The following is a 14,469-nucleotide window of genomic DNA, read 5'->3' on the forward strand; positions in this document are numbered from 1 at the left end:
TGTGCAGACCCATTTGTGTCATGGTGGTTTTTGGAAACGCTTGTGAGTGCTCCTTCTCGGTGTTACTTCTGCTCTAGCAGCCTGACCGGAGGAAGGCTGCTGATCTGATTGCCTTTTGGCTGTGGATGACTTTGGCTGTTGTCCTCTGCACGCAAAAAGGTCTGTGACCTTGGACCTGACCTGAAACGTTAACTCTGCTTCTCTCTCCACAGATGCTACCTGACCTGCTGAGTATTTCCAGCACTTACTGCTTTTCTGCCAGATTACCAGCATCCACGGTATTCTGTGCTGAGCTAAGCATTTGTCAGCTGTCGGGAAGCAGGTGTTGGGGTGCTTTAAATAGGGCCCCAGCACCTGCTCCTCAGCTGAGCCAATGCCGATCATGGCGCTGAATGTCCTGCCCCCTCCCACCCACCCACGCCACATAATTTGGGGGGCTGTGGGGGAGGGGTGAGGCGCGGCGCGGCACATCACCATGATGATAATGTGCCACTGCACTGAATATCGCGGCAGGCAGTCTGCCCATCAAAATTCAGTCCTATATGTTTATTTTTTTTCATCAATATATTTTATTTGTGGGTCAATGAGCGTAAAACTAAGATAAGATCATTTCTTTCTTGCTTGCTCACCACTCCATTCAGTAATATTTGAATATAGTCAATTTTCACTGCACTGACTTAGTCCACTGATGTAAAATAAAAAGACCTGCATTTATATAATACCTAACATCCCAAAGCATTTTACAGCCAGTTAAATACTTTTAAGTCACTGTTATAATGTAGGAAACATGGCAGCCAACATCAAGATCTAGAAACAACAATGAGATAATGATCATATAATCTGTTTTAAAGATGCAAATGTAACCCCACTATTTCGGAAGGGAGCGAGAGAGAAAACAGAGAACTACAGACCTGCTAGTTTGACATCAGGAGTAGGGAAAATGTTAGAATCTATTATATAGGATGAGATAACTGGACACTTGGAAAATAATGATATGATTGGGGAGAGTCAACATGGATTTGTGAGAGGGAAATCATGTTTGACAAACCTGTTGGAGTTTTTTGAGGATGTTATTTGTAGCACAGATAAAGGAGAACCAATGGATGTGGTGTATTTGGGTTTTCAGAAGGCTTTTGATAAGGTCCCACACGGGAGGTCAGCAAACAAAATTAAAGCACATGGGATTGGGGATAATATATTGGAATAGACTGAGAATTGGTTAACAGACAGAAAGCGGAGAGTAGGAATAAATGGATCATTCTCAGGATGGCAGGCTGTTACTAGTGGGGTACTGCAAGGATCGGTGCTTGGGCCACAGCTGTTTACAATCTATATAAATTATTTGGATATGGGGACCAACTGTAATATTTCCAAATTTGCTGATGACACAAAACTAGGGAATGTGAGTTGTGAGGAGGATGCAAGGAGGCTTCAAGGGTACTTGCTCAGGCTACGTGAATGGGCAAGAATATGGCAGATAGAATATGTGAATAAGTGTGAAGGGATCCACTTTGGCAGAAAAAAACAGAAAGGCACAGTATTTCTTAAATGGTGAGAGGTTGGGAAGTGTTGATGTCCAAAGAGACCTGGGTGTCCTTGTTCATGAGTCACGAAAAGCTAGTATGCAGGTGCAGCAAGCAATTGGGAAGGCAAATGGTATGTTGGCCTTCATTGCAAGGGGATTTGTGTACAGGATTCAATTGTATAAAGCCTTGGTGAGACTGCACCTGGAGTATTATGTACAGTTTTGGTCTCCTTACCTAAGGAATGATATACCTGCCATACAGGGAGTGCAACAGATGTTCACCAGACTAATCCCTGGGATGGTGGGATTGTCTTATGATAAGAGATTGCAGAAACTGGGCCTGTATTCTCTGGAGTTTTGAAGAATGAGAGGTGATCTCATTGAAACTTACAAAATTCTTACAGGGCGTGACAGTGTAGCTGTGACAGGATGTTTCCTCTGGCTGGTGAGTCTCGAATAAGGGGGCACAGTCTCAGAATAAGGGGCAGGCCATTTAAGACTGAGAGGAGGAGGAATTTCTTTACTCAGAGGGTGTGAATCTGTGGAATTCTCTACAATCATTGAGCAAGTTCAAGGCAGAAATTGATAGATTTCTGAATACTAACGACATCAAGGGATATGGGGGTAGTGGGGAAAATGGCATAGAGGTTGTGATCAGCCATGATCTGTTTGAATGGCAGAGCAGACTTGATGGGCTGAATGGCCTACTCCTGCTCCTATTTCCTATGATCCCTGTGATGCTATGTTGGTTGTAGGATAAATATTGACCAAGACACTCCCTTGCTCTTCTTTGAAATAATGCCACAGGATCGTTTACATCCACTTCAGAGGGCAGACAAAGCCTTGGTTTGGAGACAGCACCTTTTACTTTCTCTCAGTACTGCACTGGAGCGTTAGCCTAGATTTTGTGCTTGGATTTCTGAAGTAGGGCTCGAACTCATAACCTTCCGACTCAAAGGCATGGCTAATATTTTCTTGACCTGTCTTGGAGTATGATGTATAGTCACAACAAAGCACACCAGAAAACTATTCCGAATTTATTCTGCACTACACCAATTATTTGTTTAATTAATGTTTTTATCAATTAATTTTTAATGATGATGTATCATCATTGAAATTTGTAAATAAATGTAAATACTGTTTGATTGTTTGCTAACGGCCAGACTATTAATTAATGTAATTTGAATTAAAATTGACAAATCATCTCTATTTATTCCAATAAACAATGCTAATTGTAATTCTTGTTACTTTATTTGGGACTGAGTCAGGCTAGTGTAGCAAATATGTAAATTGTATAAGGACAAAATAACTAAAGAAATTTGCACTTATACAACACTTTTAAAGACCTCATGATGTCTCAAAGTACTTCACAGCCAATTAAATACTTATCAACAGCAGCCACGACTATAACTTAGGGAAACATGGCTGCCAATTTGCACACTGCAAGGTCTGACAAATAGCGAAGAGATAAATAACCACATAATCTGTTTTCGGCATTTTAGTTGAGTGGACAGGACATTGGGAGAACCTTTTGCTCGTCCGGGATTTTGTGTGGCCCCGAGATGGGGTCGGAGGCAAGGGGTGGTACTGAGTAATATGACGGGTGGCGGGAGCGTGAGGGGCAGAGGGCCCATCACTTTCCCAGCGCCAAGCAATCTTCCCGGGGCGGGATAGGCCGACGACGGCCTTCCTACCCAGAGGCCAATTGAGGCCCTTAAGTGGCCTATTAATGGCCAATTAGGGCCTCTTCCCTCTGCCATTGGGATCTTACAAGCGGGTTGGTGTCGGGGTGGGAGGGGGAACCTCCATCACGTGGGCAACTTGTGGCCCATGGTGGACCCCCAGTGGGAACAACTTTACCCCCACCCCCCGGACCACCCTCCCCGGACTGCACGACCACCCCCAACCCACCCCACCGGCGCCTTTCAGAATGGCCCCAGCAACCTGGCCTCACTTACTTCTTGTCCGGGGTCCAAGGGCTCTGCAGTATCAGCAGTGGCCTCCGCTCCTGGTGGCATTGCCGATACTGCTGAACTGCTGGCCCTCTGATTGGCCAGCACCTCTTGGTAGCGGGATTCCTGTCTTTAAAGGGATGGGGAATTAAACTTCTGAAACTGATTTTAAAAGACCAGAGGATCGCTTTGGGGATGGGGGGGCACGAAAAGGCAGAGGCGGGGGATATTCACGCCTTTTTGGCCCGGTGCCGGGAGCCCTGCACCCAGCACAAAATACAGCCCCTCATCTTTGAATAGTGCCTTTTTTTTATTCATTCATGGGTTGTGGGTGTCGCTGGCTAGGCCAGTATTTATTGCCCATCCCTAATTGCCCTTGCGAAGGTGGTGGTGAGCCGCCTTCTTGAACCGCTGCAGTCCTTGGGGTGTGGGTACACCCACAGTGCTGTTAGGAAGGGAGTTCCAGGATTTTGACCCAGCAACAGTGAAGGAACGGCAATATAGTTCCAAGTCAGGATGGTGTGTGGCTTGGAGGGAAACTTGTAGGTGGTGGTGTTCCCATGCATTTGATGCCTTGTCCTTTTAGGCAGTAGAGGTCGCGGGTTTGGAAGATGCTGTTGAAGAAGCCTCGGTGAGTTGCTGCAGTGCATCTTGTAGATGGTACACACTGCTGCCACTGTGTTTTGGTGGTGGAAGGAGTGAATGTTGAAGGTGGTAGATGGGGTGCCAGACAAGTAGGCTGCTTTATCCTTGATGGTATCGAGCTTCTTAAGTGTTGTTGGAGCTGCACCCTTCCATCACATTCCTGACTTATGCCTTGCAGATGGTGGACAGGCATTGGGGAGACAAGAGATGAGTTACTTGCCACAGGTTTCCTCGCCTCTAACCTGCTCTTATAGCCGCAGTATTTATATGGCTGGTCTAGGTCTGTTTCTGATCAACGGCAACCCTCAGGATGTTGATAGTAGCGGATACAGCGATGGTAATGCCATTGAGTGTCAAGGGAAGATGGTTAGATTCTCTCTTGTTTGAGATGAACATTGCCTGGCACTTGTGCGGTGCGAATGTTACTTGCCATTTATCAGTCCAAGCCTGGACGTTGTCCAGGTCTTGCTACATCTGGGCACAGACTGCTTGAGTATCTGAGGAGTCATGAATGGTGCTGACCAAGCGGGCTGCTTTGTCCTGGATGTTGTCAAGCTTCTTGAGTGGTGTTACAGCTGCAGTCATCCAGGCAATTGGACAGTATACCACCCCACTCCTGACTTGTGCCTTGTAGATGGTGTACAGGCTTTGGGGAGTCAGGAGGTGAATTACTTGCCACAGAATTCCCAGCCTTTGACCTTTTTTTATAGCCACCGTATTTATATGGCTAGTCCAGTTCTGTTTTTGGTCAATGATAACCCCCAGGATGTTGATAGTAGAGGATTCAATGATGGTAATGCTGTTGAATGTCAAGGGGAGATGGTTAGATTCCCTCTTGTTGGAGATGATCATTGCCTGACAATTATGTGATGCGAATATTACTTGCCATTTATCAGCCCAAGCCTGGATATTGTCCAGGTCTTGCTGAATTTCTACACGGTACCTTCAGTATCTGAGGAGTCGCGAATGGTACTGAACACTGTGAAATCATCAGTGAACATCCCCATTTCTGACCTGTGATTGAGGGAAGGTGATTTATGAAGCAGCTGGAGATGGTTGGGCCGAGGACACTACCCTGAGGAACTCCTGCAGTGATGTCCTGGAGCTGAGATGATTGACCTCCAACAACCACAACCATCTTCCTTTGTACCAGGTATGATCCAACCAGTGGCAAGTTTTCTCCCGATTCTCAATGACTCCAGCTTTGCGAGAGCTCCTTGATGCCATACTTGGTCAAATGCTGCCTTGATGTCCAGGGCAGTCACTCTCACCTCATCTCTGCAGTTCAGCTCTTTTGTCCGTGCTTGGACTAAGGCTTTAATGAGGTCAGGAGCTGAGTGGCCCTGGCGGAATCAAACTGAGCATCAGTGAGCAGGTTATTGCTGAGCAAGTGCCGCTTGATAGCATTGTCAATTACCCCTTCCATCACTTTGCTAATGATCGAGAGTAAACTGATAGGGCAGTAATTGGCTGGATTGGATTTGTCCTGCATTTTGTGGACAGGACATACCTGGGCAATTTTCCACATAGCCGAGTAGATGCCAGTGTTGTAGCTGTACTGGAACAGCTTGGCTAGGGGTGCGGCAAGTTCTGGAGCACACGTCTTTAGTGCTATTGCTGGAATGTTGTCAGGGCCCATAACCTTTGCAGTATCCAGTGCCTTCAGACGTTTATTGATATCATGTGGAGTTAATTGGATTGGCTGAAGACTGGCATCTGTGATGATGAGGACCTCAGGAGCAGGCCAAAATGGATCATCCACTTGGCACTTCTGGTTGAAGAATGATGCAAATGCTTCAGCCTTGTTTTTTGCATTGATGTTCTGGGCTCCCCCAGCGTTGAGGATGGGGATATTTATGGAGCTGCTCCTAGCATGCTCTCCTGCACTCTTCATTGAACCAGGGTTGATCCCCTGACTTGATGGTAAATGTAGAGTGGGGGATATGCCGGGCCATGAGGTTACAGATTGTGGTTGAATACAATTCTGCTTCTGATCGCCCACAATGCCTCATGGGTGCCCAACTTTGAGTTGCTAGATCTGTTCAAAATCTATTCCATTTTGTATGGTGGTACAGCCTCACAACCCCATGGTGGGTAACCTCAATGTGAAAATGGGACTTTGTCTCCACAAGGACTGTGCGGTGGTTACTCCTACCAATATGGTCAACGACAGATGCATCTGCGACAGGTAGATTGGTGAGGACAATGTCAAGTAGGTTTTTCCTTCTTGTTGGTTCCCTCACCACTTGCCGCAGATCCAATCTAGCAGCTATGTCCTTTAGGACTTGGCCAGCTCCGTCAGTAGTGCTGCTACCGAGCCACTCTCGATGATAGACATTGAAGTCCCCGCCCAGAGTACATTCTGTGCTCTTGCTACCCTCAGTGCTTCTTCCAATTGGTGTTCAACATGGAGAAGCACAAATCCATCAGCTGACGGGTTGCGATAGGCGGTGATCAGCAGGAGGGTTCCTTGCCCATATTTGACCTGATGCCATGAGACCTCATGGGGTCCAGAGTCAATGTTGAGGACTCCCAATGCAACTCCCTCCCCACTGTATACCACTGTGCTGCCACCTCTGGTGGGTCTGTCTTGCAGGTGGGCAGGACATACCCAGGGATGGTGATAGTGGTGTCTGAGACATTGTCTGTAAGGTATGATTCCCTGAGTATGACTCTGTCAGGCTGTTGCTACACTAGTCTGTGGGGCAGCTCTCCCAACTTTTGATACCCCAGATATTAGTGAGGAGGACTTTGCAGTGTCCACAGGGCTGCTTTTGCCATTGTCGTTTCAGTGCCTACGTCGATGCTGGGTGGTCCGTCCGGTTCCCATGGGATCTTATACATCAACCTAATAAAGCACAAGGGGGCTTGGTTTAACATGTCATCTAAAGGATGGCACCTCCAACAGTGCAGCCCTCTCTGACTATTGCACTGACGAATCACAGAACCATAGAAAAGTAATTATGCACTCAAATCTCTGGAATAGGCCTTCAACCCCCAACCTTTTGATGCAAAGGCAAACATGTTACGACTGAACTAAAGCTGACACGTTTGCAGTACTAACAGTAGTACCATGGTCTTGGAGATGGATTTACCCCTCATATCGAAAAGGTTCCTAGTCGAAACTGCTCCTGTGTGGAGTTCTCCAATAAGCCAAATGGCCTGTCAGACCATGACCATATAACTTGCAACACACTGTAAATGTCCATTAAGTGTACATGCTAAAGGCAACAAAAGAATGCTTAGAGGTACTTTTAAGGAAACACCACTGGACATTCAAGGACAGATCGCTTTACAAAAATTAAAGGCAAAACGTTTCACCACTGTTAGTTAGATTACAATAATCACTCAAGGTCTTGCAGGGTTTTCTTGAGCAGAATCTATTTAACTGATATAGCATTAACTCCCTTTAGAGTACTGCAAACTATGTTCTATTTTATTCTGAGGGTTTAGTTTTGCATGTCATAGTTGACATACAGTGAGAGTACAGCATGTTGTTTCCAGCAGCACTGTGATGGCAATCTTACAAATTATTTTATATCTATTTTATATCCTGTCACTAAATCCTGAAAATATTCTAAATGCACTGTAATCTGAATACCTTTAAATTACGCACTAGGTGCTGGGCTCTGTTTAAAAAATAAATCAGCTGCTGCCATTTGAGAATTAAAGAAAAGGTCTGCCAGGCAGGCTCTCCATCCTGCCAACTCAATGATAGTCCATCAAAAATAAAGTTTCCAATCTTCCCCATGTTTTCTTTTCCCACAGTCCTCCTGCATCAGGGACCAGCTGTCACATCTGTCATGAGCACCACCAGTACTCCCCTGGCTTCCGCTTTGGTTTTCTGGATTAGTCTCTGCACTCATTCCTTTTGGCTCAACACGTTAACTCTTCTCAGAACTGTACCTGATGATTGAGTGTGATTGATCACTTGAGAATCCACGAAAAAGTTGGGTGGCAAGGTCATCATGCAGTGGGTTTTTAGGTGGAACTGCTGGCCCAGAGCCCATATCAGGTCCCTCTTGGGACTGCTTGTTTTATACTTTCAAGTTGGTCCAAAGATCATCCCATGCACAGAAATTGCGAAAAAAAAATCACACTGTAGCACAGTGCTGTATATGGAAATATTGAAAATAAATTGAGATAGACCTTCAACTACAGATAACATACTATTTCATGTTTCTCATTAGATTTGCACATTGATGTTAAAGTTTTTAAACCAGACATGTTATCCCACCAGGTCACACAGAAGTCATCAAATTAATGTCACATGATCACCTACATATATCCCTTCATAAATATTCGATAATGTTGAACATTGAAGTGCCTTGGCCACTCTCAGACATTAGGAAGCATTTTTTCATACAAAGGGTAGTGGAAATCTGGAACTCGTTCTCCCCAGAAGGCTATGGATACTGGGGGTCAATTGAAGTTTTCAAGACTGAGATTGATAGATTTTTGTTCGGTAGGGGCATCAAGGGATATGGAGAAAAGACATGCAAATGAAGTTGAGGTACAGATCAGCTATGATATAACTGAATGGCCGAAAAAGCTCAAGAATCTGAATGGTTTACTCCTGTTCCTATCCCAATGAAAAATATGGGATGGCAAAAACACAGGTCTGGGAGCTTTTGTCTGTCTGCCCTCTCTGCCAAAGAATGAGTCATGTGAAGGAGAAAAAGGCGAACATTAAAAAACATGCACAGCTGCAACATTAAAACCTTAGGTCTTTAAGTTGTTTTAAATGTAAAATTTGTTGCTTTGCTCCGATAAACAATCCCAATCTGCTACATTTTCTGTTACCCCCTCAGAAAGAAATTCTAATATTCATAATTTTTTAAGGAGCAACACCAGTCCTTTCAAGAGATAAACAAAACTCAGTTGCACACATGGGCTGGATTTAATGCCCACCCCCACTGGAGATGGACTAGGAGGTGGGCAGGGGCACAGAATTGCAAAGGGAGACAAGGAGGGGAACAGAGGGCCACTTGAGGAGGCTGTCCAGTAAAACAAGGCAACCTCCCTGTGTGCTTGTGGGGAGGGGATCCTCATCCGTGGGCAATCTGTAGAAAACCAACAGCCTCCCTAAACACACCCACCCTGCATTCATCACCCATCCTCCCTTCCCCCATCTCCGGGGTCTGTCTCATGACTGTAGGGGGGTGGGGGGGGGGGTGCAGGGGTAGGGGGTGCGGGGTGAAGATGGTGCGGGGGGGGGGCGGGCTGGGACGGGGTCGTGAGGGGGTGAACTGAGAGGGTGGAGCAGGGAAGGGGACGGGGGGGTGGAAGGGGGGTAAAGGGGGGGGGAGGGGTGGAGGGGGGAAGCTGGTGCAGGTAATAAGCCATTTCCTCAGTGCCCACCATCGACGTCCAGAAAGCTCATCCACGTCCTTCAGGAGGTGAAGCATCTTTTCGCAGACTTAGAGGTGATTACATTTGCTAAGGGTTTTTTTTTTGCAGTGGTTTAAATAAAGGCATGCAGCATTGCCGACAGTGCGCTGCAGATGCTCTCCGAGCCATCTCCCGCGGGCGCTTTGAAGTTGCGGCCGGGGGGGGGCCGTTCGTGGATTTTTTGGGTGTTCGGGGCACCTTTTCTCAAGACTTCTCTCGGGTCCTGCTGCTCCTTCTTCACCTCAATGGACTTACCGCACGCCGTGGCTGCAGACACTCTGGGCGGTGAAGACAGCAGGATCGGAGATTGAAGTATCGGCAGCTGTGCTCGTCAGTTTCATCCGGATCAATTTCATTGAGAAAACAAAGAGCAGGTGTGGCTGGGGGAGGGCAGTGGGCCCAGGTAACATACACTAAACTAACTGTTAGCCTTTAGATAGGGCTAAAATGAACTGATTTAAAGAGCCAGGGGAATTTAAACAGTTTAAGAGGGTAGATTGGGGGAGAAAACATTAGGGATGGGAGCAGATGGCCATGGATAGAGTTGAACAGCAAGGGAGCTTCCTAGGGAGCTTCCAGCCCAGGAGCCATCTCGGGAGAGACCAAGGCTAAGGGAGTAAACCCGAACAGATAATCCGGAGTGGAACCCCGTAGGCGGTCATGTGTCACCTTTGGCATGTTTCCGGCAGTTCCTGCAGCCATACTGGTGCCAAACGTCATGTCCTGCACTCCTTTGGACCCCACCAGAAAGGCTGAGAGGGGGGTTTTGACAACTGGGCAACTCTCAACCTCCATAAATTTGCCCAGGCATGCGCCATGGAGAGGTCACTCCATAGTTGCCTCACAGCGACTGACACAACACGGAAGGCAGCAGTTATGGGTTATAAGTCCAGATAAACTGGCGTAGAAACTGGGCGCCACGGGTTGCCTTTGTCGGTGGGAGAGGTCATTGCACCTCACTGGACAGCTACCGCCCGCCTCAAACCGGGCAGCCCCCGGTCAATAAGGTTCTGTCCCGCCACAGTCTGCCTGCTTCAATGGGTGCTTGGAGCTCAGGGTCATTGCCCGAAAGGTGGACTGAAACACCGCACCAAACAACATGAAAAAAGGAAAGAAGGTACCAGCCCTTCGCTTTGCAAGCTGGAACGTCAGAACTATGTGTCCTGGCCTGTCGGAAGACCTTACACAAATCAACGATTCTCGGAAGACCGCCATCATTAACAACGAGCTCAGTAGACTCAATGTAGACATTGCAGCACTTCAGGAGACTCGCCTCCCCGCGAGTGGCTCTCTAGCAGAGCAAGACTACACCTTCTTCTGGCAGGGCAGGGATCCTGAAGAACCAAGACAGCATGGAGTGGGCTTCGCCATCAGAAACTCCTTGCTCAGCATGATAGAGCCTCCCTCAAATGGCTCGGAACGCATACTGTCCATCCGACTGCTCACCACCTCTGGTCCAGTACACCTACTCAGCATCTATGCTCCAACACTCTGCTCCCCACATGAAGCTAAAGACCAGTTCTATGAACAACTCCATAACATCATTAGCAGCATCCCCAACACCGAACACCTATTCCTGCTGGGGGACTTTAATGCCAGGGTTGGGGCCGACCATGACTCATGGCCCTCCTGCATTGGGCGCCATGGCGTTGGAAGGATGAATGAGAACGGGCAGAGACTGCTTGAGTTGTGTACCTATCATAACCTCTGCATCACCAACTCGTTCTTTCACACTAAACCCTGTCACCAGGTTTCATGGAGGCACCCAAGATCGCGTCGTTGGCACCAGCTAGACCTCATTGTCACAAGGCGAGCCGCCTTAAACAGTGTTCAAATCACACGCAGCTTCCACAGTGCGGACTGCGACACCGACCACTCCCTGGTGTGCAGCAAGGTTAGACTCAGACCAAAGAAGTTGCATCATTCCAAGCAGAAGGGCCACCCGCGCATCAACACGAGCAGAATTTCTCAACCACAGCTGTTACAAAAATTTCTAAATTCACTTGTAACAGCCCTTCAAAACACTCCCACAGGGGATGCTGAGACCAAGTGGGCCCACATCAGAGACGCCATCTATGAGTCAGCTTTGACCACCTACGGCAAAAGTGCGAAGAGAAATGCAGACTGGTTTCAATCTCATAATGAAGAGCTGGAACCTGTCATAGCCGCTAAGCTCACTGCACTGTTGAACTACAAGAAAGCCCCCAGCGATTTAACATCCACAGCACTTAAAGCAGCCAGAAGTACTGCACAAAGAACAGCTAGGCGTTGCGCAAACGACTACTGGCAACACCTATGCAGTCATATTCAGCTGGCCTCAGACACCGGAAATATCAGAGGAATGTATGATGGCATGAAGAGAGCTCTTGGGCCAACCATCAAGAAGATCGCCCCCCTCAAATCTAAATCGGGGGACATAATCACTGACCAACGCAAACAAATGGACCGCTGGGTTGAGCACTACCTGGAACTGTACTCCAGGGAGAATGCTGTCACTGAGACTGCCCTCAATGCAGCCCAGCCTCTACCAGTCATGGATGAGCTGGACATACAGCCAACCAAATCGGAACTCAGTGATGCCGTTGATTCTCTAGCCAGCGGAAAAGCCCCTGGGAAGGACAGCATTACCCCTGAAATAATCAAGAGTGCCAAGCCTGCTATACTCTCAGCACTACATGAACTGCTATGCCTGTGCTGGGATGAGGGAGCAGTACCCCAGGACATGCGCGATGCCAATATCATCACCCTCTATAAAAACAAAGGTGACCGCGGTGACTGCAACAACTACCGTGGAATCTCCCTGCTCAGCATAGTGGGGAAAGTCTTTGCTCGAGTCGCTCTGAACAGGCTCCAGAAGCTGGCCGAGCGCGTCTACCCTGAGGCACAGTGTGGCTTTCGTGCAGAGAGATCGACCATTGACATGCTGTTCTCCCTTCGTTAGATACAGGAGAAATGCCGTGAACAACAGATACCCCTCTACATTGCTTTCATTGATCTCACCAAAGCCTTTGACCTCGTCAGCAGACGTGGTCTCTTCAGACTACTAGAAAAGATCGAATGTCCACCAAAGCTACTAAGTATCATCACCTCATTCCATGACGATATGAAAGGCACAATTCAACATGGTGGCTCCTCATCAGAGCCATTTCCTATCCTGAGTGGTGTGAAACAGGGCTGTGTTCTCGCACCCACACTTTTTGGGATTTTCTTCTCCCTGCTGCTTTCACATGCGTTCAAATCCTCTGAAGAAGGAATTTTCCTCCACACAAGATCAGGGGGCAGGTTGTTCAACCTTGCCCGTCTAAGAGCGAAGTCCAAAGTACGGAAAGTCCTCATCAGAGAACTCCTCTTTGCTGACGATGCTGCTTTAACATCTCACACTGAAGAGTGCCTGCAGAGTCTCATCGACAGGTTTGCAGCTGCCTGCAATGAATTTGGCCTAACCATCAGCCTCAAGAAAACCAACATCATGGGGCAGGACGTCAGAAATGCTCCATCCATCAATATTGGCGACCACGCTCTGGAAGTGGTTCAAGAGTTCACCTACCTCGGCTCAACTATCACCAGTAACCTGTCTCTAGATGCAGAAATCAACAAGCGCATGGGTAAGGCTTCCACTGCTATGTCCAGACTGGCCAAGAGAGTGTGGGAAAATGGCGCACTGACATGGAACACAAAAGTCCGAGTGTATCAGGCCTGTGTCCTCAGTACCTTGCTCTACGGCAGCGAGGCCTGGACAACGTATGTCAGCCAAGAGCGACGTCTCAATTCATTCTATCTTCGCTGCCACCGGAGAATACTTGGCATCAGGTGGCAGGACTATATCTCCAACACAGAAGTCCTTGAAGCGGCCAACACCCCCAGCTTATACACACTACTGAGTCAGCGGCGCTTGAGATGGCTTGGCCATGTGAGCCGCATGGAAGATGGCAGGATCCCCAAAGACACATTGTACAGCGAGCTCGCCACTGGTATCAGACCCACCGGCCGTCCATGTCTCCGCTATAAAGACGTCTGCAAACGCGACATGAAATCGTGTGACATTGATCACAAGTCGTGGGAGTCAGTTGCCAGCATTCGCCAGCGCTGGCGGGCAGCCATAAAGACAGGGCTAAATTGTGGCGAGTCGAAGAGACTTCGTCGTTGGCAGGAAAAAAGACAGAGGCGCAAGGGGAGAGCCAACTGTGCAACAGCCCCGACAAACAAATTTCTCTGCAGCACCTGGGGAAGAGCCTGTCACTCCAGAATTGGCCTTTATAGCCACTCCAGGCGCTGCTTCACAAACCACTGACCACCTCCAGGCGCGTATCCATTGTCTCTCGAGATAAGGAGGCCCAAAAGGAAACCTGTGCCTCTGCAACATGTGCACAATGCTGTTTAAGACTGGAGAAACATCATTTAAAATTTATTAAAATAGCCATACAAATCAGATGGCTGTAGGTTCAATCTCTAGCCATCAAGGGTAGCAGTATTCAGGCTACAATTGCTTATGGTGCCTCTGGACTCAGGAAAGGGAAATATCAACAGAATTCCTGTTTCTGGTCATTCTTCATTGACTTCTGTTGGAAAGTGGATGCCATGTGAGAACAGGATTGGATGCGGAACTAATGCCTCATGGTCAAACACCCCACAGCCTGACTTGGCTGACAGACGCAGAGAAAATTGGAGTATCATATGAAACTTTGATGAAGATGGTGTTAACATTGCACTTTAAGGACACCTTTGTGACCGACTGGGAAACAGTTTGAAGTTTGTTCGAATGTACTTCACTTAGGACTCTTAACAGTTACCAGAGAAGAGGCTTGTGTGCCATCTCTCTGCTCTGGGTTCAAACCCAAGACCTTGAAGTAAAGATGGCACTGGAACCCCTTGCACATGCACTGCTATAAAATGTATTCAGTTCTCACGTAGAATACTCTTCAGAATTAACTTAGGGTGAAAATAAAGTGAATATTG

General features: G+C 47.6%; 1 protein-coding gene across 8 annotated transcripts in view; it reads right to left on the reverse strand.

Annotated features, from left to right (window-relative positions):
* Nucleotides 1-14,469, reverse strand: part of LOC137384908 (RNA-binding motif, single-stranded-interacting protein 3) — a 1,676,909-nt gene that overhangs the window by 149,210 nt on the left and 1,513,230 nt on the right. The gene's annotated exons all lie outside the window — the stretch shown is intronic.

This window comes from Heterodontus francisci, chromosome 2, assembly GCF_036365525.1.
Source record: "Heterodontus francisci isolate sHetFra1 chromosome 2, sHetFra1.hap1, whole genome shotgun sequence".
NCBI classification, from domain to species: domain Eukaryota; kingdom Metazoa; phylum Chordata; class Chondrichthyes; order Heterodontiformes; family Heterodontidae; genus Heterodontus; species Heterodontus francisci.